The sequence below is a fragment of the Phyllobates terribilis genome, unplaced genomic scaffold (assembly GCF_046119375.1).
Source record: "Phyllobates terribilis strain yellow unplaced genomic scaffold, ASM4611937v1 Scaffold_8999__1_contigs__length_23874, whole genome shotgun sequence".
Lineage (NCBI taxonomy): Eukaryota > Metazoa > Chordata > Amphibia > Anura > Dendrobatidae > Phyllobates > Phyllobates terribilis.
The window spans coordinates 62-23,875 of NW_027371739.1; the positions used below are offsets into that span (position 1 = coordinate 62).

General features: G+C 44.2%; 13 non-coding genes and 1 pseudogene across 13 annotated transcripts; all 14 read left to right on the forward strand.

Annotated features, from left to right (window-relative positions):
* Positions 1-582: 582 nt before the first annotated feature.
* LOC141252457 (U2 spliceosomal RNA) lies at positions 583-773 on the forward strand. The gene has a single exon (XR_012313868.1). It is a non-coding gene; the product is annotated as a U2 spliceosomal RNA (small nuclear RNA).
* A 1,115-nt stretch (positions 774-1,888) lies between these two features.
* LOC141252465 (U2 spliceosomal RNA) lies at positions 1,889-2,079 on the forward strand. The gene has a single exon (XR_012313876.1). It is a non-coding gene; the product is annotated as a U2 spliceosomal RNA (small nuclear RNA).
* A 1,114-nt stretch (positions 2,080-3,193) lies between these two features.
* Positions 3,194-3,384, forward strand: LOC141252467 (U2 spliceosomal RNA). The gene has a single exon (XR_012313877.1). It is a non-coding gene; the product is annotated as a U2 spliceosomal RNA (small nuclear RNA).
* Positions 3,385-4,497: 1,113 nt separating this feature from the next.
* LOC141252468 (U2 spliceosomal RNA) lies at positions 4,498-4,688 on the forward strand. The gene has a single exon (XR_012313878.1). It is a non-coding gene; the product is annotated as a U2 spliceosomal RNA (small nuclear RNA).
* Positions 4,689-5,802: 1,114 nt separating this feature from the next.
* On the forward strand, positions 5,803-5,994 carry LOC141252464 (U2 spliceosomal RNA). Its single transcript, XR_012313875.1, has one exon. It is a non-coding gene; the product is annotated as a U2 spliceosomal RNA (small nuclear RNA).
* A 1,116-nt stretch (positions 5,995-7,110) lies between these two features.
* On the forward strand, positions 7,111-7,301 carry LOC141252469 (U2 spliceosomal RNA). Its single transcript, XR_012313879.1, has one exon. It is a non-coding gene; the product is annotated as a U2 spliceosomal RNA (small nuclear RNA).
* A 1,115-nt stretch (positions 7,302-8,416) lies between these two features.
* LOC141252470 (U2 spliceosomal RNA) lies at positions 8,417-8,607 on the forward strand. Its single transcript, XR_012313880.1, has one exon. It is a non-coding gene; the product is annotated as a U2 spliceosomal RNA (small nuclear RNA).
* A 1,115-nt stretch (positions 8,608-9,722) lies between these two features.
* On the forward strand, positions 9,723-9,913 carry LOC141252458 (U2 spliceosomal RNA). The gene has a single exon (XR_012313869.1). It is a non-coding gene; the product is annotated as a U2 spliceosomal RNA (small nuclear RNA).
* A 1,115-nt stretch (positions 9,914-11,028) lies between these two features.
* LOC141252459 (U2 spliceosomal RNA) lies at positions 11,029-11,219 on the forward strand. The gene has a single exon (XR_012313870.1). It is a non-coding gene; the product is annotated as a U2 spliceosomal RNA (small nuclear RNA).
* A 1,115-nt stretch (positions 11,220-12,334) lies between these two features.
* LOC141252460 (U2 spliceosomal RNA) lies at positions 12,335-12,525 on the forward strand. Its single transcript, XR_012313871.1, has one exon. It is a non-coding gene; the product is annotated as a U2 spliceosomal RNA (small nuclear RNA).
* Positions 12,526-13,640: 1,115 nt separating this feature from the next.
* Positions 13,641-13,831, forward strand: LOC141252461 (U2 spliceosomal RNA). Its single transcript, XR_012313872.1, has one exon. It is a non-coding gene; the product is annotated as a U2 spliceosomal RNA (small nuclear RNA).
* Positions 13,832-14,946: 1,115 nt separating this feature from the next.
* LOC141252462 (U2 spliceosomal RNA) lies at positions 14,947-15,137 on the forward strand. Its single transcript, XR_012313873.1, has one exon. It is a non-coding gene; the product is annotated as a U2 spliceosomal RNA (small nuclear RNA).
* Positions 15,138-21,962: 6,825 nt separating this feature from the next.
* Positions 21,963-22,135, forward strand: LOC141252466 (U2 spliceosomal RNA; annotated as a pseudogene).
* A 1,115-nt stretch (positions 22,136-23,250) lies between these two features.
* On the forward strand, positions 23,251-23,441 carry LOC141252463 (U2 spliceosomal RNA). Its single transcript, XR_012313874.1, has one exon. It is a non-coding gene; the product is annotated as a U2 spliceosomal RNA (small nuclear RNA).
* Positions 23,442-23,814: the final 373 nt, after the last annotated feature.

Consider the following 23,814-nt stretch of genomic DNA (forward strand, 5'->3'; position numbering starts at 1 on the left):
CTGCAGACTATAAAAGAGAACCCAACCCAAAAAGTTTGGTTGATTAGTCTGTGGCATTCTGTTAAACTGTTGCTTATGGCGGTCTCTGTGAGCTTCTCAGCGACATTCAGCCAGCCAGGTATCCTGCCTGCAGTAGATGGAATGTGGCAATGGAACGCTGGCTGCGCGTGTCATAATAGGCTCTGAGCCTTTATATACCTGTGCACAGCAGCAGCCACCTTCAGTCTGCTGCTGGACAGCCAGCAGCAGCAGCAGCAGGAGAGGTATGTAATCAGGAGCCCTCCTGCTAAGGGTAGACAGCTGCTCGTTCCACCCCACCCCCCGCCTTAATTGGTTCTCCTCCCTTCCAACGGTGTTGAGGCGGGTGGGAACAGCAGGGGGTGAAGGTGCTGTGTTTAAAGAGGTGGAGTTATGCAGATCTAAAACGCGTGGATTGCAGCAGCAGCAAGCCGAAAAGTGCAGGCATGTAAGGGATCTAGAGGTTGACAACATGTCTTCTTAACGGGAGTCCAGGAGCTCATCTCCACAAATGGACTTTTCAGGATCCTTGGGTGGCTCCGTAGTTTGAAACCAATTCTGGTTATCGCTTCTCGGCCTTTTGGCTAAGATCAAGTGTAGTATCTGTTCTTATCAGTTTAATATCTGATACGTCCCCTATCTGGGGACCATATATTAAATGGATTTTTAGAACAGGGAGATGGAAAAAGAGCTTGCTCTGTCCACTCCACGCATTGACCTGGTATTGCAGTATCTCCAGGACCGGTGCACCCCTTCTTTAATGCAGTTTCTAAAATCAGAAAGAATTGAATTCAATGTTTTTTGTTCATTTTGCTTGTTTGTCGGATTTTGGGATGGACTCTTTGGCTTTGCTTTTCTTCTCCTCATTGGATTTTTCATGTTCAAAGTTGCAGAAGCCAGATTACAAGCTCATTTTGGTTCAACTTCAGCAACTGTGCATTGCATTGCCATGTAATGTGATGCAATGCTATCTTTCTAGCTCTCCCTTTTTACTTCCTTTTGGATAAACAGACATATTAGGCAAGCATTTTGGAGCTTTCACCTAAATAACTACAGGTGGTGAGATAAGCTGCACAATATAATTGACCTTTCAGTATATTGTTGCACACACACCATCTATTTAGCAAATGCCCTTGTTATCAACAGCAGCCTTTTAAACTCACCTGAGCTAACAGGTATGTGCGCTGGTTACTCTGCTGCGCTTAAAATTTCTTTTTTGGTTTGCTACAATGCCTTTTCTGAAACGTTGTCTCCTTCTGCTGGAACACTGACTTCTTTCATTTAATGCCTGCAGACTATAAAAGAGAACCCAACCCAAAAAGTTTGGTTGATTAGTCTGTGGCATTCTGTTAAACTGTTGCTTATGGCGGTCTCTGTGAGCTTCTCAGCGACATTCAGCCAGCCAGGTATCCTGCCTGCAGTAGATGGAATGTGGCAATGGAACGCTGGCTGCGCGTGTCATAATAGGCTCTGAGCCTTTATATACCTGTGCACAGCAGCAGCCACCTTCAGTCTGCTGCTGGACAGCCAGCAGCAGCAGCAGCAGGAGAGGTATGTAATCAGGAGCCCTCCTGCTAAGGGTAGACAGCTGCTCGTTCCACCCCACCCCCCGCCTTAATTGGTTCTCCTCCCTTCCAACGGTGTTGAGGCGGGTGGGAACAGCAGGGGGTGAAGGTGCTGTGTTTAAAGAGGTGGAGTTATGCAGATCTAAAACGCGTGGATTGCAGCAGCAGCAAGCCGAAAAGTGCAGGCATGTAAGGGATCTAGAGGTTGACAACATGTCTTCTTAACGGGAGTCCAGGAGCTCATCTCCACAAATGGACTTTTCAGGATCCTTGGGTGGCTCCGTAGTTTGAAACCAATTCTGGTTATCGCTTCTCGGCCTTTTGTCTAAGATCAAGTGTAGTATCTGTTCTTATCAGTTTAATATCTGATACGTCCCCTATCTGGGGACCATATATTAAATGGATTTTTAGAACAGGGAGATGGAAAAAGAGCTTGCTCTGTCCACTCCACGCATTGACCTGGTATTGCAGTATCTCCAGGACCGGTGCACCCCTTCTTTAATGCAGTTTCTAAAATCAGAAAGAATTGAATTCAATGTTTTTTGTTCATTTTGCTTGTTTGTCGGATTTTGGGATGGACTCTTTGGCTTTGCTTTTCTTCTCCTCATTGGATTTTTCATGTTCAAAGTTGCAGAAGCCAGATTACAAGCTCATTTTGGTTCAACTTCAGCAACTGTGCATTGCATTGCCATGTAATGTGATGCAATGCTATCTTTCTAGCTCTCCCTTTTTACTTCCTTTTGGATAAACAGACATATTAGGCAAGCATTTTGGAGCTTTCACCTAAATAACTACAGGTGGTGAGATAAGCTGCACAATATAATTGACCTTTCAGTATATTGTTGCACACACACCATCTATTTAGCAAATGCCCTTGTTATCAACAGCAGCCTTTTAAACTCACCTGAGCTAACAGGTATGTGCGCTGGTTACTCTGCTGCGCTTAAAATTTCTTTTTTGGTTTGCTACAATGCCTTTTCTGAAACGTTGTCTCCTTCTGCTGGAACACTGACTTCTTTCATTTAATGCCTGCAGACTATAAAAGAGAACCCAACCCAAAAAGTTTGGTTGATTAGTCTGTGGCATTCTGTTAAACTGTTGCTTATGGCGGTCTCTGTGAGCTTCTCAGCGACATTCAGCCAGCCAGGTATCCTGCCTGCAGTAGATGGAATGTGGCAATGGAACGCTGGCTGCGCGTGTCATAATAGGCTCTGAGCCTTTATATACCTGTGCACAGCAGCAGCCACCTTCAGTCTGCTGCTGGACAGCCAGCAGCAGCAGCAGCAGGAGAGGTATGTAATCAGGAGCCCTCCTGCTAAGGGTAGACAGCTGCTCGTTCCACCCCACCCCCCGCCTTAATTGGTTCTCCTCCCTTCCAACGGTGTTGAGGCGGGTGGGAACAGCAGGGGGTGAAGGTGCTGTGTTTAAAGAGGTGGAGTTATGCAGATCTAAAACGCTGGATTGCAGCAGCAGCAAGCCGAAAAGTGCAGGCATGTAAGGGATCTAGAGGTTGACAACATGTCTTCTTAACGGGAGTCCAGGAGCTCATCTCCACAAATGGACTTTTCAGGATCCTTGGGTGGCTCCGTAGTTTGAAACCAATTCTGGTTATCGCTTCTCGGCCTTTTGGCTAAGATCAAGTGTAGTATCTGTTCTTATCAGTTTAATATCTGATACGTCCCCTATCTGGGGACCATATATTAAATGGATTTTTAGAACAGGGAGATGGAAAAAGAGCTTGCTCTGTCCACTCCACGCATTGACCTGGTATTGCAGTATCTCCAGGACCGGTGCACCCCTTCTTTAATGCAGTTTCTAAAATCAGAAAGAATTGAATTCAATGTTTTTTGTTCATTTTGCTTGTTTGTCGGATTTTGGGATGGACTCTTTGGCTTTGCTTTTCTTCTCCTCATTGGATTTTTCATGTTCAAAGTTGCAGAAGCCAGATTACAAGCTCATTTTGGTTCAACTTCAGCAACTGTGCATTGCATTGCCATGTAATGTGATGCAATGCTATCTTTCTAGCTCTCCCTTTTTACTTCCTTTTGGATAAACAGACATATTAGGCAAGCATTTTGGAGCTTTCACCTAAATAACTACAGGTGGTGAGATAAGCTGCACAATATAATTGACCTTTCAGTATATTGTTGCACACACACCATCTATTTAGCAAATGCCCTTGTTATCAACAGCAGCCTTTTAAACTCACCTGAGCTAACAGGTATGTGCGCTGGTTACTCTGCTGCGCTTAAAATTTCTTTTTGGTTTGCTACAATGCCTTTTCTGAAACGTTGTCTCCTTCTGCTGGAACACTGACTTCTTTCATTTAATGCCTGCAGACTATAAAAGAGAACCCAACCCAAAAAGTTTGGTTGATTAGTCTGTGGCATTCTGTTAAACTGTTGCTTATGGCGGTCTCTGTGAGCTTCTCAGCGACATTCAGCCAGCCAGGTATCCTGCCTGCAGTAGATGGAATGTGGCAATGGAACGCTGGCTGCACGTGTCATAATAGGCTCTGAGCCTTTATATACCTGTGCACAGCAGCAGCCACCTTCAGTCTGCTGCTGGACAGCCAGCAGCAGCAGCAGCAGGAGAGGTATGTAATCAGGAGCCCTCCTGCTAAGGGTAGACAGCTGCTCGTTCCACCCCACCCCCGCCTTAATTGGTTCTCCTCCCTTCCAACGGTGTTGAGGCGGGTGGGAACAGCAGGGGGTGAAGGTGCTGTGTTTAAAGAAGTGGAGTTATGCAGATCTAAAACGCGTGGATTGCAGCAGCAGCAAGCCGAAAAGTGCAGGCATGTAAGGGATCTAGAGGTTGACAACATGTCTTCTTAACGGGAGTCCAGGAGCTCATCTCCACAAATGGACTTTTCAGGATCCTTGGGTGGCTCCGTAGTTTGAAACCAATTCTGGTTATCGCTTCTCGGCCTTTTGGCTAAGATCAAGTGTAGTATCTGTTCTTATCAGTTTAATATCTGATACGTCCCCTATCTGGGGACCATATATTAAATGGATTTTTAGAACAGGGAGATGGAAAAAGAGCTTGCTCTGTCCACTCCACGCATTGACCTGGTATTGCAGTATCTCCAGGACCGGTGCACCCCTTCTTTAATGCAGTTTCTAAAATCAGAAAGAATTGAATTCAATGTTTTTTGTTCATTTTGCTTGTTTGTCGGATTTTGGGATGGACTCTTTGGCTTTGCTTTTCTTCTCCTCATTGGATTTTCATGTTCAAAGTTGCAGAAGCCCAGATTACAAGCTCATTTTGGTTCAACTTCAGCAACTGTGCATTGCATTGCCATGTAATGTGATGCAATGCTATCTTTCTAGCTCTCCCTTTTTACTTCCTTTTGGATAAACAGACATATTAGGCAAGCATTTTGGAGCTTTCACCTAAATAACTACAGGTGGTGAGATAAGCTGCACAATATATTGACCTTTCAGTATATTGTTGCACACACACCATCTATTTAGCAAATGCCCCTTGTTATCAACAGCAGCCTTTTAAACTCACCTGAGCTAACAGGTATGTGCGCTGGTTACTCTGCTGCGCTTAAAATTCTTTTTTGGTTTGCTACAATGCCTTTTCTGAAACGTTGTCTCCTTCTGCTGGAACACTGACTTCTTTCATTTAATGCCTGCAGACTATAAAAGAGAACCCAACCCAAAAAGTTTGGTTGATTAGTCTGTGGCATTCTGTTAAACTGTTGCTTATGGCGGTCTCTGTGAGCTTCTCAGCGACATTCAGCCAGCCAGGTATCCTGCCTGCAGTAGATGGAATGTGGCAATGGAACGCTGGCTGCGCGTGTCATAATAGGCTCTGAGCCTTTATATACCTGTGCACAGCAGCCAGCCACCTTCAGTCTGCTGCTGGACAGCCAGCAGCAGCAGCAGCAGGAGAGGTATGTAATCAGGAGCCCTCCTGCTAAGGGTAGACAGCTGCTCGTTCCACCCCACCCCCCGCCTTAATTGGTTCTCCTCCTTCCAACGGTGTTGAGGCGGGTGGGAACAGCAGGGGGTGAAGGTGCTGTGTTTAAAGAGGTGGAGTTATGCAGATCTAAAACGCGTGGATTGCAGCAGCAGCAAGCCGAAAAGTGCAGGCATGTAAGGGATCTAGAGGTTGACAACATGTCTTCTTAACGGGAGTCCAGGAGCTCATCTCCACAAATGGACTTTTCAGGATCCTTGGGTGGCTCCGTAGTTTGAAACCAATTCTGGTTATCGCTTCTCGGCCTTTTGGCTAAGATCAAGTGTAGTAGCTGTTCTTATCAGTTTAATATCTGATACGTCCCCTATCTGGGGACCATATATTAAAATGGATTTTTAGAACAGGGAGATGGAAAAAGAGCTTGCTCTGTCCACTCCACGCATTGACCTGGTATTGCAGTATCTCCAGGACCGGTGCACCCCTTCTTTAATGCAGTTTCTAAAATCAGAAAGAATTGAATTCAATGTTTTTTGTTCATTTTGCTTGTTTGTCGGATTTTGGGATGGACTCTTTGGCTTTGCTTTTCTTCTCCTCATTGGATTTTTCATGTTCAAAGTTGCAGAAGCCAGATTACAAGCTCATTTTGGTTCAACTTCAGCAACTGTGCATTGCATTGCCATGTAATGTGATGCAATGCTATCTTTCTAGCTCTCCCTTTTTACTTCCTTTTGGATAAACAGACATATTAGGCAAGCATTTTGGAGCTTTCACCTAAATAACTACAGGTGGTGAGATAAGCTGCACAATATAATTGACCTTTCAGTATATTGTTGCACACACACCATCTATTTAGCAAATGCCCTTGTTATCAACAGCAGCCTTTTAAACTCACCTGAGCTAACAGGTATGTGCGCTGGTTACTCTGCTGCGCTTAAAATTTCTTTTTTGGTTTGCTACATGCCTTTTCTGAAACGTTGTCTCCTTCTGCTGGAACACAGACTTTCTTTCATTTAATGCCTGCAGACTATAAAAGAGAACCCAACCCAAAAAGTTTGGTTGATTAGTCTGTGGCATTCTGTTAAACTGTTGCTTATGGCGGTCTCTGTGAGCTTCTCAGCGACATTCAGCCAGCCAGGTATCCTGCCTGCAGTAGATGGAATGTGGCAATGGAACGCTGGCTGCGCGTGTCATAATAGGCTCTGAGCCTTTATATACTGTGCACAGCAGCAGCCACCTTCAGTCTGCTGCTGGACAGCCAGCAGCAGCAGCAGCAGGAGAGGTATGTAATCAGGAGCCCTCCTGCTAAGGGTAGACAGCTGCTCGTTCCACCCCACCCCCCGCCTTAATTGGTTCTCCTCCCTTCCAACGGTGTTGAGGCGGGTGGGAACAGCAGGGGGTGAAGGTGCTGTGTTTAAAAGAGGTGGAGTTATGCAGATCTAAAACGCGTGGATTGCAGCAGCAGCAAGCCGAAAAGTGCAGGCATGGTAAGGGATCTAGAGGTTGACAACATGTCTTCTTAACGGGAGTCCAGGAGCTCATCTCCACAAATGGACTTTTCAGGATCCTTGGGTGGCTCCGTAGTTTGAAACCAATTCTGGTTATCGCTTCTCGGCCTTTTGGCTAAGATCAAGTGTAGTATCTGTTCTTATCAGTTTAATATCTGATACGTCCCCTATCTGGGGACCATATATTAAATGGATTTTTAGAACAGGGAGATGGAAAAAGAGCTTGCTCTGTCCACTCCACGCATTGACCTGGTATTGCAGTATCTCCAGGACCGGTGCACCCCTTCTTTAATGCAGTTTCTAAAATCAGAAAGAATTGAATTCAATGTTTTTTGTTCATTTTGCTTGTTTGTCGGATTTTGGGATGGACTCTTTGGCTTTGCTTTTCTTCTCCTCATTGGATTTTTCATGTTCAAAGTTGCAGAAGCCAGATTACAAGCTCATTTTGGTTCAACTTCAGCAACTGTGCATTGCATTGCCATGTAATGTGATGCAATGCTATCTTTCTAGCTCTCCCTTTTTACTTCCTTTTGGATAAACAGACATATTAGGCAAGCATTTTGGAGCTTTCACCTAAATAACTACAGGTGGTGAGATAAGCTGCACAATATAATTGACCTTTCAGTATATTGTTGCACACACACCATCTATTTAGCAAATGCCCTTGTTATCAACAGCAGCCTTTTAAACTCACCTGAGCTAACAGGTATGTGCGCTGGTTACTCTGCTGCGCTTAAAATTTCTTTTTTGGTTTGCTACAATGCCTTTTCTGAAACGTTGTCTCCTTCTGCTGGAACACTGACTTCTTTCATTTAATGCCTGCAGACTATAAAAGAGAACCCAACCCAAAAAGTTTGGTTGATTAGTCTGTGGCATTCTGTTAAACTGTTGCTTATGGCGGTCTCTGTGAGCTTCTCAGCGACATTCAGCCAGCCAGGTATCCTGCCTGCAGTAGATGGAATGTGGCAATGGAACGCTGGCTGCACGTGTCATAATAGGCTCTGAGCCTTTATATACCTGTGCACAGCAGCAGCCACCTTCAGTCTGCTGCTGGACAGCCAGCAGCAGCAGCAGCAGGAGAGGTATGTAATCAGGAGCCCTCCTGCTAAGGGTAGACAGCTGCTCGTTCCACCCCACCCCCCGCCTTAATTGGTTCTCCTCCCTTCCAACGGTGTTGAGGCGGGTGGGAACAGCAGGGGGTGAAGGTGCTGTGTTTAAAGAGGTGGAGTTATGCAGATCTAAAACGCGTGGATTGCAGCAGCAGCAAGCCGAAAAGTGCAGGCATGTAAGGGATCTAGAGGTTGACAACATGTCTTCTTAACGGGAGTCCAGGAGCTCATCTCCACAAATGGACTTTTCAGGATCCTTGGGTGGCTCCGTAGTTTGAAACCAATTCTGGTTATCGCTTCTCGGCCTTTTGGCTAAGATCAAGTGTAGTATCTGTTCTTATCAGTTTAATATCTGATACGTCCCCTATCTGGGGACCATATATTAAATGGATTTTTAGAACAGGGAGATGGAAAAAGAGCTTGCTCTGTCCACTCCACGCATTGACCTGGTATTGCAGTATCTCCAGGACCGGTGCACCCCTTCTTTAATGCAGTTTCTAAAATCAGAAAGAATTGAATTCAATGTTTTTTGTTCATTTTGCTTGTTTGTCGGATTTTGGGATGGACTCTTTGGCTTTGCTTTTCTTCTCCTCATTGGATTTTTCATGTTCAAAGTTGCAGAAGCCAGATTACAAGCTCATTTTGGTTCAACTTCAGCAACTGTGCATTGCATTGCCATGTAATGTGATGCAATGCTATCTTTCTAGCTCTCCCTTTTTACTTCCTTTTGGATAAACAGACATATTAGGCAAGCATTTTGGAGCTTTCACCTAAATAACTACAGGTGGTGAGATAAGCTGCACAATATAATTGACCTTTCAGTATATTGTTGCACACACACCATCTATTTAGCAAATGCCCTTGTTATCAACAGCAGCCTTTTAAACTCACCTGAGCTAACAGGTATGTGCGCTGGTTACTCTGCTGCGCTTAAAATTTCTTTTTTGGTTTGCTACAATGCCTTTTCTGAAACGTTGTCTCCTTCTGCTGGAACACTGACTTCTTTCATTTAATGCCTGCAGACTATAAAAGAGAACCCAACCCAAAAAGTTTGGTTGATTAGTCTGTGGCATTCTGTTAAACTGTTGCTTATGGCGGTCTCTGTGAGCTTCTCAGCGACATTCAGCCAGCCAGGTATCCTGCCTGCAGTAGATGGAATGTGGCAATGGAACGCTGGCTGCGCGTGTCATAATAGGCTCTGAGCCTTTATATACCTGTGCACAGCAGCAGCCACCTTCAGTCTGCTGCTGGACAGCCAGCAGCAGCAGCAGCAGGAGAGGTATGTAATCAGGAGCCCTCCTGCTAAGGGTAGACAGCTGCTCGTTCCACCCCACCCCCCGCCTTAATTGGTTCTCCTCCCTTCCAACGGTGTTGAGGCGGGTGGGAACAGCAGGGGGTGAAGGTGCTGTGTTTAAAGAGGTGGAGTTATGCAGATCTAAAACGCGTGGATTGCAGCAGCAGCAAGCCGAAAAGTGCAGGCATGTAAGGGATCTAGAGGTTGACAACATGTCTTCTTAACGGGAGTCCAGGAGCTCATCTCCACAAATGGACTTTTCAGGATCCTTGGGTGGCTCCGTAGTTTGAAACCAATTCTGGTTATCGCTTCTCGGCCTTTTGGCTAAGATCAAGTGTAGTATCTGTTCTTATCAGTTTAATATCTGATACGTCCCCTATCTGGGGACCATATATTAAATGGATTTTTAGAACAGGGAGATGGAAAAAGAGCTTGCTCTGTCCACTCCACGCATTGACCTGGTATTGCAGTATCTCCAGGACCGGTGCACCCCTTCTTTAATGCAGTTTCTAAAATCAGAAAGAATTGAATTCAATGTTTTTTGTTCATTTTGCTTGTTTGTCGGATTTTGGGATGGACTCTTTGGCTTTGCTTTTCTTCTCCTCATTGGATTTTTCATGTTCAAAGTTGCAGAAGCCAGATTACAAGCTCATTTTGGTTCAACTTCAGCAACTGTGCATTGCATTGCCATGTAATGTGATGCAATGCTATCTTTCTAGCTCTCCCTTTTTACTTCCTTTTGGATAAACAGACATATTAGGCAAGCATTTTGGAGCTTTCACCTAAATAACTACAGGTGGTGAGATAAGCTGCACAATATAATTGACCTTTCAGTATATTGTTGCACACACACCATCTATTTAGCAAATGCCCTTGTTATCAACAGCAGCCTTTTAAACTCACCTGAGCTAACAGGTATGTGCGCTGGTTACTCTGCTGCGCTTAAAATTTCTTTTTTGGTTTGCTACAATGCCTTTTCTGAAACGTTGTCTCCTTCTGCTGGAACACTGACTTCTTTCATTTAATGCCTGCAGACTATAAAAGAGAACCCAACCCAAAAAGTTTGGTTGATTAGTCTGTGGCATTCTGTTAAACTGTTGCTTATGGCGGTCTCTGTGAGCTTCTCAGCGACATTCAGCCAGCCAGGTATCCTGCCTGCAGTAGATGGAATGTGGCAATGGAACGCTGGCTGCACGTGTCATAATAGGCTCTGAGCCTTTATATACCTGTGCACAGCAGCAGCCACCTTCAGTCTGCTGCTGGACAGCCAGCAGCAGCAGCAGCAGGAGAGGTATGTAATCAGGAGCCCTCCTGCTAAGGGTAGACAGCTGCTCGTTCCACCCCACCCCCCGCCTTAATTGGTTCTCCTCCCTTCCAACGGTGTTGAGGCGGGTGGGAACAGCAGGGGGTGAAGGTGCTGTGTTTAAAGAGGTGGAGTTATGCAGATCTAAAACGCGTGGATTGCAGCAGCAGCAAGCCGAAAAGTGCAGGCATGTAAGGGATCTAGAGGTTGACAACATGTCTTCTTAACGGGAGTCCAGGAGCTCATCTCCACAAATGGACTTTTCAGGATCCTTGGGTGGCTCCGTAGTTTGAAACCAATTCTGGTTATCGCTTCTCGGCCTTTTGGCTAAGATCAAGTGTAGTATCTGTTCTTATCAGTTTAATATCTGATACGTCCCCTATCTGGGGACCATATATTAAATGGATTTTTAGAACAGGGAGATGGAAAAAGAGCTTGCTCTGTCCACTCCACGCATTGACCTGGTATTGCAGTATCTCCAGGACCGGTGCACCCCTTCTTTAATGCAGTTTCTAAAATCAGAAAGAATTGAATTCAATGTTTTTTGTTCATTTTGCTTGTTTGTCGGATTTTGGGATGGACTCTTTGGCTTTGCTTTTCTTCTCCTCATTGGATTTTTCATGTTCAAAGTTGCAGAAGCCAGATTACAAGCTCATTTTGGTTCAACTTCAGCAACTGTGCATTGCATTGCCATGTAATGTGATGCAATGCTATCTTTCTAGCTCTCCCTTTTTACTTCCTTTTGGATAAACAGACATATTAGGCAAGCATTTTGGAGCTTTCACCTAAATAACTACAGGTGGTGAGATAAGCTGCACAATATAATTGACCTTTCAGTATATTGTTGCACACACACCATCTATTTAGCAAATGCCCTTGTTATCAACAGCAGCCTTTTAAACTCACCTGAGCTAACAGGTATGTGCGCTGGTTACTCTGCTGCGCTTAAAATTTCTTTTTTGGTTTGCTACAATGCCTTTTCTGAAACGTTGTCTCCTTCTGCTGGAACACTGACTTCTTTCATTTAATGCCTGCAGACTATAAAAGAGAACCCAACCCAAAAAGTTTGGTTGATTAGTCTGTGGCATTCTGTTAAACTGTTGCTTATGGCGGTCTCTGTGAGCTTCTCAGCGACATTCAGCCAGCCAGGTATCCTGCCTGCAGTAGATGGAATGTGGCAATGGAACGCTGGCTGCGCGTGTCATAATAGGCTCTGAGCCTTTATATACCTGTGCACAGCAGCAGCCACCTTCAGTCTGCTGCTGGACAGCCAGCAGCAGCAGCAGCAGGAGAGGTATGTAATCAGGAGCCCTCCTGCTAAGGGTAGACAGCTGCTCGTTCCACCCCACCCCCCGCCTTAATTGGTTCTCCTCCCTTCCAACGGTGTTGAGGCGGGTGGGAACAGCAGGGGGTGAAGGTGCTGTGTTTAAAGAGGTGGAGTTATGCAGATCTAAAACGCGTGGATTGCAGCAGCAGCAAGCCGAAAAGTGCAGGCATGTAAGGGATCTAGAGGTTGACAACATGTCTTCTTAACGGGAGTCCAGGAGCTCATCTCCACAAATGGACTTTTCAGGATCCTTGAGTGGCTCCGTAGTTTGAAACCAATTCTGGTTATCGCTTCTCGGCCTTTTGGCTAAGATCAAGTGTAGTATCTGTTCTTATCAGTTTAATATCTGATACGTCCCCTATCTGGGGACCATATATTAAATGGATTTTTAGAACAGGGAGATGGAAAAAGAGCTTGCTCTGTCCACTCCACGCATTGACCTGGTATTGCAGTATCTCCAGGACCGGTGCACCCCTTCTTTAATGCAGTTTCTAAAATCAGAAAGAATTGAATTCAATGTTTTTTGTTCATTTTGCTTGTTTGTCGGATTTTGGGATGGACTCTTTGGCTTTGCTTTTCTTCTCCTCATTGGATTTTTCATGTTCAAAGTTGCAGAAGCCAGATTACAAGCTCATTTTGGTTCAACTTCAGCAACTGTGCATTGCATTGCCATGTAATGTGATGCAATGCTATCTTTCTAGCTCTCCCTTTTTACTTCCTTTTGGATAAACAGACATATTAGGCAAGCATTTTGGAGCTTTCACCTAAATAACTACAGGTGGTGAGATAAGCTGCACAATATAATTGACCTTTCAGTATATTGTTGCACACGCACCATCTATTTAGCAAATGCCCTTGTTATCAACAGCAGCCTTTTAAACTCACCTGAGCTAACAGGTATGTGCGCTGGTTACTCTGCTGCGCTTAAAATTTCTTTTTTGGTTTGCTACAATGCCTTTTCTGAAACGTTGTCTCCTTCTGCTGTAACACTGACTTCTTTCATTTAATGCCTGCAGACTATAAAAGAGAACCCAACCCTAAAAGTTTGGTTGATTAGTCTGTGGCATTCTGTTAAACTGTTGCTTATGGCGGTCTCTGTGAGCTTCTCAGCGACATTCAGCCAGCCAGGTATCCTGCCTGCAGTAGATGGAATGTGGCAATGGAACGCTGGCTGCGCGTGTCATAATAGGCTCTGAGCCTTTATATACCTGTGCACAGCAGCAGCCACCTTCAGTCTGCTGCTGGACAGCCAGCAGCAGCAGCAGCAGGAGAGGTATGTAATCAGGAGCCCTCCTGCTAAGGGTAGACAGCTGCTCGTTCCACCCCACCCCCCGCCTTAATTGGTTCTCCTCCCTTCCAACGGTGTTGAGGCGGGTGGGAACAGCAGGGGGTGAAGGTGCTGTGTTTAAAGAGGTGGAGTTATGCAGATCTAAAACGCGTGGATTGCAGCAGCAGCAAGCCGAAAAGTGCAGGCATGTAAGGGATCTAGAGGTTGACAACATGTCTTCTTAACGGGAGTCCAGGAGCTCATCTCCACAAATGGACTTTTCAGGATCCTTGGGTGGCTCCGTAGTTTGAAACCAATTCTGGTTATCGCTTCTCGGCCTTTTGGCTAAGATCAAGTGTAGTATCTGTTCTTATCAGTTTAATATCTGATACGTCCCCTATCTGGGGACCATATATTAAATGGATTTTTAGAACAGGGAGATGGAAAAAGAGCTTGCTCTGTCCACTCCACGCATTGACCTGGTATTGCAGTATCTCCAGGACCGGTGCACCCCTTCTTTAATGCAGTTTCTAAAATCAGAAAGAATTGAATTCAATGTTTTTTGTTCATTTTGCTTGTTTGTCGGATTTTGGGATGGACTCTTTGGCTTTGCTTTTCTTCTCCTCATTGGATTTTTCATGTTCAAAGTTGCAGAAGCCAGATTACAAGCTCATTTTGGTTCAACTTCAGCAACTGTGCATTGCATTGCCATGTAATGTGATGCAATGCTATCTTTCTAGCTCTCCCTTTTTACTTCCTTTTGGATAAACAGACATATTAGGCAAGCATTTTGGAGCTTTCACCTAAATAACTACAGGTGGTGAGATAAGCTGCACAATATAATTGACCTTTCAGTATATTGTTGCACACACACCATCTATTTAGCAAATGCCCTTGTTATCAACAGCAGCCTTTTAAACTCACCTGAGCTAACAGGTATGTGCGCTGGTTACTCTGCTGCGCTTAAAATTTCTTTTTTGGTTTGCTACAATGCCTTTTCTGAAACGTTGTCTCCTTCTCCTGGAACACTGACTTCTTTCATTTAATGCCTGCAGACTATAAAAGAGAACCCAACCCAAAAAGTTTGGTTGATTAGTCTGTGGCATTCTGTTAAACTGTTGCTTATGGCGGTCTCTGTGAGCTTCTCAGCGACATTCAGCCAGCCAGGTATCCTGCCTGCAGTAGATGGAATGTGGCAATGGAACGCTGGCTGCGCGTGTCATAATAGGCTCTGAGCCTTTATATACCTGTGCACAGCAGCAGCCACCTTCAGTCTGCTGCTGGACAGCCAGCAGCAGCAGCAGCAGGAGAGGTATGTAATCAGGAGCCCTCCTGCTAAGGGTAGACAGCTGCTCGTTCCACCCCACCCCCCGCCTTAATTGGTTCTCCTCCCTTCCAACGGTGTTGAGGCGGGTGGGAACAGCAGGGGGTGAAGGTGCTGTGTTTAAAGAGGTGGAGTTATGCAGATCTAAAATGCGTGGATTGCAGCAGCAGCAAGCCGAAAAGTGCAGGCATGTAAGGGATCTAGAGGTTGACAACATGTCTTCTTAACGGGAGTCCAGGAGCTCATCTCCACAAATGGACTTTTCAGGATCCTTGGGTGGCTCCGTAGTTTGAAACCAATTCTGGTTATCGCTTCTCGGCCTTTTGGCTAAGATCAAGTGTAGTATCTGTTCTTATCAGTTTAATATCTGATACGTCCCCTATCTGGGGACCATATATTAAATGGATTTTTAGAACAGGGAGATGGAAAAAGAGCTTGCTCTGTCCACTCCACGCATTGACCTGGTATTGCAGTATCTCCAGGACCGGTGCACCCCTTCTTTAATGCAGTTTCTATAATCAGAAAGAATTGAATTCAATGTTTTTTGTTTATTTTGCTTGTTTGTCGGATTTTGGGATGGACTCTTTGGCTTTGCTTTTCTTCTCCTCATTGGATTTTTCATGTTCAAAGTTGCAGAAGCCAGATTACAAGCTCATTTTGGTTCAACTTCAGCAACTGTGCATTGCATTGCCATGTAATGTGATGCAATGCTATCTTTCTAGCTCTCCCTTTTTACTTCCTTTTGGATAAACAGACATATTAGGCAAGCATTTTGGAGCTTTCACCTAAATAACTACAGGTGGTGAGATAAGCTGCACAATATAATTGACCTTTCAGTATATTGTTGCACACACACCATCTATTTAGCAAATGCCCTTGTTATCAACAGCAGCCTTTTAAACTCACCTGAGCTAACAGGTATGTGCGCTGGTTACTCTGCTGCGCTTAAAATTTCTTTTTTGGTTTGCTACAATGCCTTTTCTGAAACGTTGTCTCCTTCTGCTGGAACACTGACTTCTTTCATTTAATGCCTGCAGACTATAAAAGAGAACCCAACCCAAAAAGTTTGGTTGATTAGTCTGTGGCATTCTGTTAAACTGTTGCTTATGGCGGTCTCTGTGAGCTTCTCAGCGACATTCAGCCAGCCAGGTATCCTGCCTGCAGTAGATGGAATGTGGCAATGGAACGCTGGCTGCGCGTGTCATAATAGGCTCTGAGCCTTTATATACCTGTGCACAGCAGCAGCCACCTTCAGTCTGCTGCTGGACAGCCAGCAGCAGCAGCAGCAGGAGAGGTATGTAATCAGGAGCCCTCCTGCTAAGGGTAGACAGCTGCTCATTCCACCCCACCCCCCGCCTTAATTGGTTCTCCTCCCTTCCAACGGTGTTGAGGCGGGTGGGAACAGCAGGGGGTGAAGGTGCTGTGTTTAAAGAGGTGGAGTTATGCAGATCTAAAACGCGTGGATTGCAGCAGCAGCAAGCCGAAAAGTGCAGGCATGTAAGGGATCTAGAGGTTGACAACATGTCTTCTTAACGGGAGTCTAGGAGCTCATCTCCACAAATGGACTTTTCAGGATCCTTGGGTGGCTCCGTAGTTTGAAACCAATTCTGGTTATCGCTTCTCGGCCTTTTGGCTGAGATCAGGTGCAGTGATCTAACGGTTGCTGCCTTGGTCTTGGCTGAGAGGTGCCCGGGGTACCCGGCTCCTTGGCCTGGGGGGATCGTCTCACCTTTTGGTGGGACTTCACCCCCCTGCTGCTATTAGGGAGCTGGCTTAGTCCCCGGGCAACAAGTTGCGATCCCCAGGCGAAAGGCCGAGCCCGTAGTGACGGTAAGCCTTTGCCACTTTGGTGAGATGCCTTGTTCATTTCAATTTTCCACTGGCTCCGGCCAGATCAGGAACTCGGTGCGTATCGAGGTTCCAGCAAACCATGTCGGATATGACAACCCCCGTGAGTTCTATGTACAGATTTTGAGAGATCTGTTGAACGTGAAAGATCATGATGTTTACTGCCTGCAGGAGAAGGGGCAGAGTACATATATTCTCACGTTCTCGACCAAGGTTGCCTGCCAGCACTTTTACGAATGCGTTAAGGGCCACCGCAACAGCAAGCTGTTGGACGGAGTGATTTTTACGGGTCTATATGGCGGAGTTGACGTTCCCCTTGTGGTATACATGTTTAACCCCCATGTGTCCACAGATGATATTGAGCTTTTTCTGAGCAGATATTGTACATCTGTCAGATTTACGGGGAACGTCAAAGGTCGGAGCGGTTTCTGGAATGGGAAACGACGCTTTATGGTACGCTTCAGACTTGACCCTGGGGGTGTAGAAGGCCTTATGCACCCCCCCTCCACAGTGGTGCTGGGAAGAGACCATGGCTACCTCTTCTATGATGGACAACCATTCAGGTGTCGTAGGTGTGGTGACCTTGGTCACATACAGAGCGATTGTAAGAACGAGCGGATGAGTCAGTGCCACAATTGTGGACAATGGGGTCATGCCTCAAAGGACTGTAAGAACAGTAAGACCTGCAGTGGGTGCGGAATGTCTACTCACCTGTTCAGTAATTGTCCGATGCGGACAAGGTCTCGTGGTGGCTCTCGGGCGCCTGCGGCTAGTTCCGCAGGAGTTCCTGCTGATGCCAGCAGGGTCAGCCCGGGTGACCCCAGAAAAAGCTTTGTGGACATTACTAAAGGTCAAAAACAGTCTGACTCAGTCGATGCTCAGTCGGTACCTTTGCGGAAAAACCCGGCCTCTGTAGCCGAGGTCACGCCTTTGCCTACTCCTGCAGGGGTCCAGGTTTCACCTGGTGGGGAGATGGCACCTTCTCAGAGCGGAAATGAGAGGGAACCAAAAAAGAGGCGAAAATCTGGAGCTGTTGGTACCAATCCAGATGTCCATCCAGATACCCCTGCTGATGCCAGCACAGATGTTGGACCAGATGTCTGCCCTGATGCCAGTCCAGACGGATGCCCTGATGCCAATCCAGATGGATGCCCTGATGCCAATCCAGACGGATGCCCTGATGCCAATCCAGATGGATGTCCTGATGCCAACCCAGATGGATGCCTTGATGCCAGTCCAGATGGATGTCCTGATGCCAGTCCAGATGGATGTCCTGGAACCATTCCTGATGGATGTCCTGTTGCCTGCCTGGATGATAGAGGTCGTGCAGTGGTTGGTGAACCTGTTGCTGGTCCTGATGGTCATCCTGCTCCGGAGATGATGTCCCTTGGTGCTCCTGGAGGGTCTGCGGGTATTTCACCTGCTGCAGTGCCTGGTGAGGATCGGGTGGATTCGGAGGATCGGATGGATCTCAGCGCCAGTGGTAAGAGAAGTCGTGAAGAGGCACAGGAGGAGCATAACCTGCCTCAGATGTCCCGTAAAGTCTTTCTATCTAGTGCTGCAAAAATTCTCAGCCCAGAGGGGACTAACTTAATTGAGGATTTCACTGACTCAGATGAAACGGACAGTTTACGAACTGTGTCATCCCTTCCTTCACCTTCTCTGTCACAAATTATTGATTCAGATTCAGAGTATAATGAATCAATAAAAAACACCTAACATGGCAGAAATCCGTGCTGCCTCACTAAATGTGAGAAGCCTAAAGAGCCCTGTTAGACGGGCTGCTTTGTTTGCTTGGTTACTGACTCTGAACTTTGACATTTTTTTCCTGCAAGAATGCGGTATTGATCACGATTTGTCATACCCCAACTTAAAAATGGACTGGTCAGCAGGACCCTCTATTTGGTCAGGGTCCAATGAAAATAAAGCTGCCGGGGTTGGGATTTTATTCAAATGTCAAAATGTTAATGTTTTATCCATCACTGAAATAGTTCCAGGTCGTGCCTTATCAACTCATGTTATTTTAAATGGTTTTACCTGTCGTCTTATTAATGTTTATGCATCCCCAGAGAAAAATGAGCGTGCTTCCCTTTTTAATGTCATCCCTTTGTTTTTATCAGGTCCGTCCCCTGTGATAGTGGGAGGGGATTTTAACTGTGTCATGTTGGGGGAGGGGAGGAGTGGAGGTGATACTAATGGAAGAACAGACAAAACATCCAGTCTGTTAAAACATTTGACAACGGACCTCAAATTATTAGATGCTTGGAGAAAGTCCTACCCTACTGACCCTGGGCATACATGGAGGGGTAGAGGGATGTCATCTCGTATTGATTTTATTTTTTCCTCTTCTGATGTTTTTAAACCTAGGAATGCTGGTCTAATAGAAAATATTTTTTCTGATCATGTATTACTATACAATGTATTGCAAACTCCACAGGAAGCAAAAGTTGGAAAAGGTATGTGGAAATTGAATGTGCTCTTATTAGAAGACGAACTGGTAAGGGCGGAGTTTTATGCAAAGTATGAGAGTTGGAGAAGACGGAAACACCCAAATCAGAGTATGTTGGGGTGGTGGGAGTGTGTTAAAACCCGTATTAAAGAATTTTTTATTAAAATTGGTAAAAGGAAGGCACGTGAAAAAAGGAAATGTTTTAAAGATTTTAATGTCAGGATGCAAACTCTCCATAAGCTTAAGGGGTGGGGAGTGCCTGGTGTGGATGGTGAGATTGCCAAGATCCAGACAGAAATCCAAAAATTCCTGGAACAAAAGGGTAAAGAAATTATATTTAATGCCCGTGTGAAATATTTGGAAGAGGGTGAGACCTGCTCAAGGTTCTTCTTTAAAAAAATGAGTGACAAAAAACAAGTGATTACTGAGCTAGAAGGACAATCTTCCACTGAGAGCATTTTAGAGCATACTGCTAATTTTTATAGAGATCTTTTTAGTATTAAAAATGTTGATGAACCTGCTTTTACAGAGAATCTTAATGTTTTATCCCAGTTTTTAAATAAAGATGACCAGATTTTTTTAGCTAAAGAACTTTTACCCAGTGAAATTGAAGAGACCCTTAAGAGTTTTAATAAAGGTAAGGCTCCTGGATCAGATGGCCTTCCTATTGAATTTTATCTTTGCTTTTGGGATCTAATTAAGGAGGATTTTATACAAGTAGTTTGTGAAGCCTCTAAGGCTGATTTATTACCATATTCATGGCGTAAAAGTATGATTACATTAATTTTTAAGAAAGGTGATAAATCAAAGTTGGAGAATTGGAGGCCTATTTCACTATTAAATACAGACTACAAGATTTTAGCTAAAGTTGTTGCTGGTCGTCTTAAAGCAGTTATTAAAAATGTAATTCATCCAGATCAGGTTTGTGGTGTCCCCGGGAGATCAATCTGGGAGCATCTAAACCTAATTCGTGATCTTATCTGGTTTCAAAAAGATAGAAAACAGCCACTAGCTATTTTATCTTTGGATTTTATGAAAGCGTTTGATAGGGTCTCCCACTTTTATCTTTTTAAAGTTATGGGAAAGATGGGGTTCCCTGATTCTTTTATTCAGAAAATTGCGCTTTTATACAAACAGTCATCTGCCCGGATTTTAGTCAATGGTTTTTTAACTAGAGAGGTGGAGCTTCTTTCCGGTGTTAAACAAGGTTGCCCCATGTCCCCACTTTTATTTGTCTGCTCCATTGAGCCACTGTTGTGCCTGCTGCGTCGGGACAAGGTGGTTAGGGGCATTTTTATTCCGGGTGGGGGTGGACAACAAGTTAAAGCCATTGGATATATGGATGACATATCTGTCTATGGCACTAGCTCAGCATCTATTAACAGAGCAATTCTAATTACTGAAATTTTTAGTGCTGGGTCTGGGTTTAAGTTGAATATAAATAAATGTGACTGTATGATTATGGGTCAATGGGAGTCAGATCCGCCTAGGGTTCCCACACAAACAGTAGGAATCAAGATCCTGGGTGTCTTGTTTAATCCTGCTAATGATGGTATTGAAAACTGGGATTTGGTTTTGAATAAATTAAATCAGAAGATCTCTTTATGGCAAACTCGAAAACTAACAATGGAGGGCAAGATTCTTGTAATTAAAATGGTTTTGCTTCCTATCATTTTGTATGCCGCTATGGTTTTTCCCCCTAATTCTCTGTATCTTAAAAGACTTATGAAGCCCATGTTTTATTTTCTGTGGGGATCCAAAATGGAGAAATTGAGGAGGGAGGTGGTATGTAAAAGCAAGAAAAATGGGGGTAAAGGGTTCCCTGATTTAAAATTGTTTTTATTTATCAAGTTTTTTGTATTTTGTTGCAAAAGCTTGAATAATGTTGGGGCTTTCTCTTGTTTTCTTAGATATACAACTGGGTTTCTTTTCCGAAAGTTGAACTTCAGTATGACTGTTAATTGTCCTTTTCTCTTATCTCCCCCTAAGCATTACAAGATCTTGGAGAAGGTCATTTCAGAATATGATCTGACCCAAGTTGATCGTCAGCTTTTATTTGATCAACGTAAGTTAACAGTTATTTGTAAGGGACATGAGGAGATGGAGGATGTGTCTAATTTTTCCATCTCCAGGTGCCGCCTGGTGTGGAACAATGTGGCCTGTCCTGCACTTAGCAACTCACAAAAGGATTTAGCTTGGCAGGTTGTTCACCAATGTCTCCCTACGAGAGCTTTTCAGCATCATAGGGGGCTGGTGGCTAGTGCTAGATGTCCCAGAGAAAGATGCGCCCCAAACGAGTCAGTGTTTCATTTACTGTGGGATTGCCCCTACGCACAAGAGCTATGGCAGACGGTGGGCACCCTCCTAAAATGGATATGTGGTATACAAACCCTTAATTGTGACATTATAATATATGGGATAATTAATTGCCCAACCATGAAACAAGCACGAGTCGCATGGCTTATAATAAACTGTTTAAAAGAAGCTTTATGGAAAGTGCGCAATATATTATTGTTTAAACGTGAATTTATTCCTGTCAAAGATTGTATTGGGCTTGCTCTTTGTGAAATGTTTACATACTACCTGAGAGATTGTAAAAAGATGGGAATCAATGAAGCAAAAAAGCTATGGTGTTTGCAAATTTGGAATATGTATTTATTTATGTAAATTATATGCAAAACTGTGTTTTATGCTTTTTATGCTTTTAAGTGCATTTTAATTCTGACTCTGTATTAGTTTTATGTCATATTTTATTCCAGTATTTGTGATTTGTTTCAAATATTGTATCGGATATGTTCTTTGTGAAAAGTTTTCATACTACCTGATTGTAAAAAGATAAAGTTAAAAAGCTATGGTGTTTGCATTTGACATATGTATTTATTTATGCAAATTATATGCAAAACTGTGTTTTATGATTTTTATGCTTTTATGCGCTTTTTAAATCTGACCTTGTATTTGTTTTATGTCATATTTTATTCAAGTCTTTGTGATTTGTTTGTAATTTATGATGTATGTCTGATTTAAATAAAGCTTGTTTGAAAACGGATCTGTTCTTATCAGTTTAATATCTGATACGTCCCCTATCTGGGGACCATATATTAAATGGATTTTTAGAACAGGGAGATGGAAAAAGAGCTTGCTCTGTCCACTCCACGCATTGACCTGGTATTGCAGTATCTCCAGGACCGGTGCACCCCTTCTTTAATTCAGTTTCTAAAATCAGAAAGAATTGAATTCAATGTTTTTTGTTCATTTTGCTTGTTTGTCGGATTTTGGGATGGACTCTTTGGCTTTGCTTTTCTTCTCCTCATTGGATTTTTCATGTTCAAAGTTGCAGAAGCCAGATTACAAGCTCATTTTGGTTCAACTTCAGCAACTGTGCATTGCATTGCCATGTAATGTGATGCAATGCTATCTTTCTAGCTCTCCCTTTTTACTTCCTTTTGGATAAACAGACATATTAGGCAAGCATTTTGGAGCTTTCACCTAAATAACTACAGGTGGTGAGATAAGCTGCACAATATAATTGACCTTTCAGTATATTGTTGCACACACACCATCTATTTAGCAAATGCCCTTGTTATCAACAGCAGCCTTTTAAACTCACCTGAGCTAACAGGTATGTGCGCTGGTTACTCTGCTGCGCTTAAAATTTCTTTTTTGGTTTGCTACAATGCCTTTTCTGAAACGTTGTCTCCTTCTGCTGGAACACTGACTTCTTTCATTTAATGCCTGCAGACTATAAAAGAGAACCCAACCCAAAAAGTTTGGTTGATTAGTCTGTGGCATTCTGTTAAACTGTTGCTTATGGCGATCTCTGTGAGCTTCTCAGCGACATTCAGCCAGCCAGGTATCCTGCCTGCAGTAGATGGAATGTGGCAATGGAACGCTGGCTGCGCGTGTCATAATAGGCTCTGAGCCTTTATATACCTGTGCACAGCAGCAGCCACCTTCAGTCTGCTGCTGGACAGCCAGCAGCAGCAGCAGCAGGAGAGGTATGTAATCAGGAGCCCTCCTGCTAAGGGTAGACAGCTGCTCGTTCCACCCCACCCCCCGCCTTAATTGGTTCTCCTCCCTTCCAACGGTGTTGAGGCGGGTGGGAACAGCAGGGGGTGAAGGTGCTGTGTTTAAAGAGGTGGAGTTATGCAGATCTAAAACGCATGGATTGCAGCAGCAGCAAGCCGAAAAGTGCAGGCATGTAAGGGATCTAGAGGTTGACAACATGTCTTCTTAACGGGAGTCCAGGAGCTCATCTCCACAAATGGACTTTTCAGGATCCTTGGGTGGCTCCGTAGTTTGAAACCAATTCTGGTTATCGCTTCTCGGCCTTTTGGCTAAGATCAAGTGTAGTATCTGTTCTTATCAGTTTAATATCTGATACGTCCCCTATCTGGGGACCATATATTAAATGGATTTTTAGAACAGGGAGATGGAAAAAGAGCTTGCTCTGTCCACTCCACGCATTGACCTGGTATTGCAGTATCTCCAGGACCGGTGCACCCCTTCTTTAATGCAGTTTCTAAAATCAGAAAGAATTGAATTCAATGTTTTTTGTTCATTTTGCTTGTTTGTCGGATTTTGGGATGGACTCTTTGGCTTTGCTTTTCTTCTCCTCATTGGATTTTTCATGTTCAAAGTTGCAGAAGCCAGATTACAAGCTCATTTTGGTTCAACTTCAGCAACTGTGCATTGCATTGCCATGTAATGTGATGCAATGCTATCTTTCTAGCTCTCCCTTTTTACTTCCTTTTGGATAAACAGACATATTAGGCAAGCATTTTGGAGCTTTCACCTAAATAACTACAGGTGGTGAGATAAGCTGCACAATATAATTGACCTTTCAGTATATTGTTGCACACACACCATCTATTTAGCAAA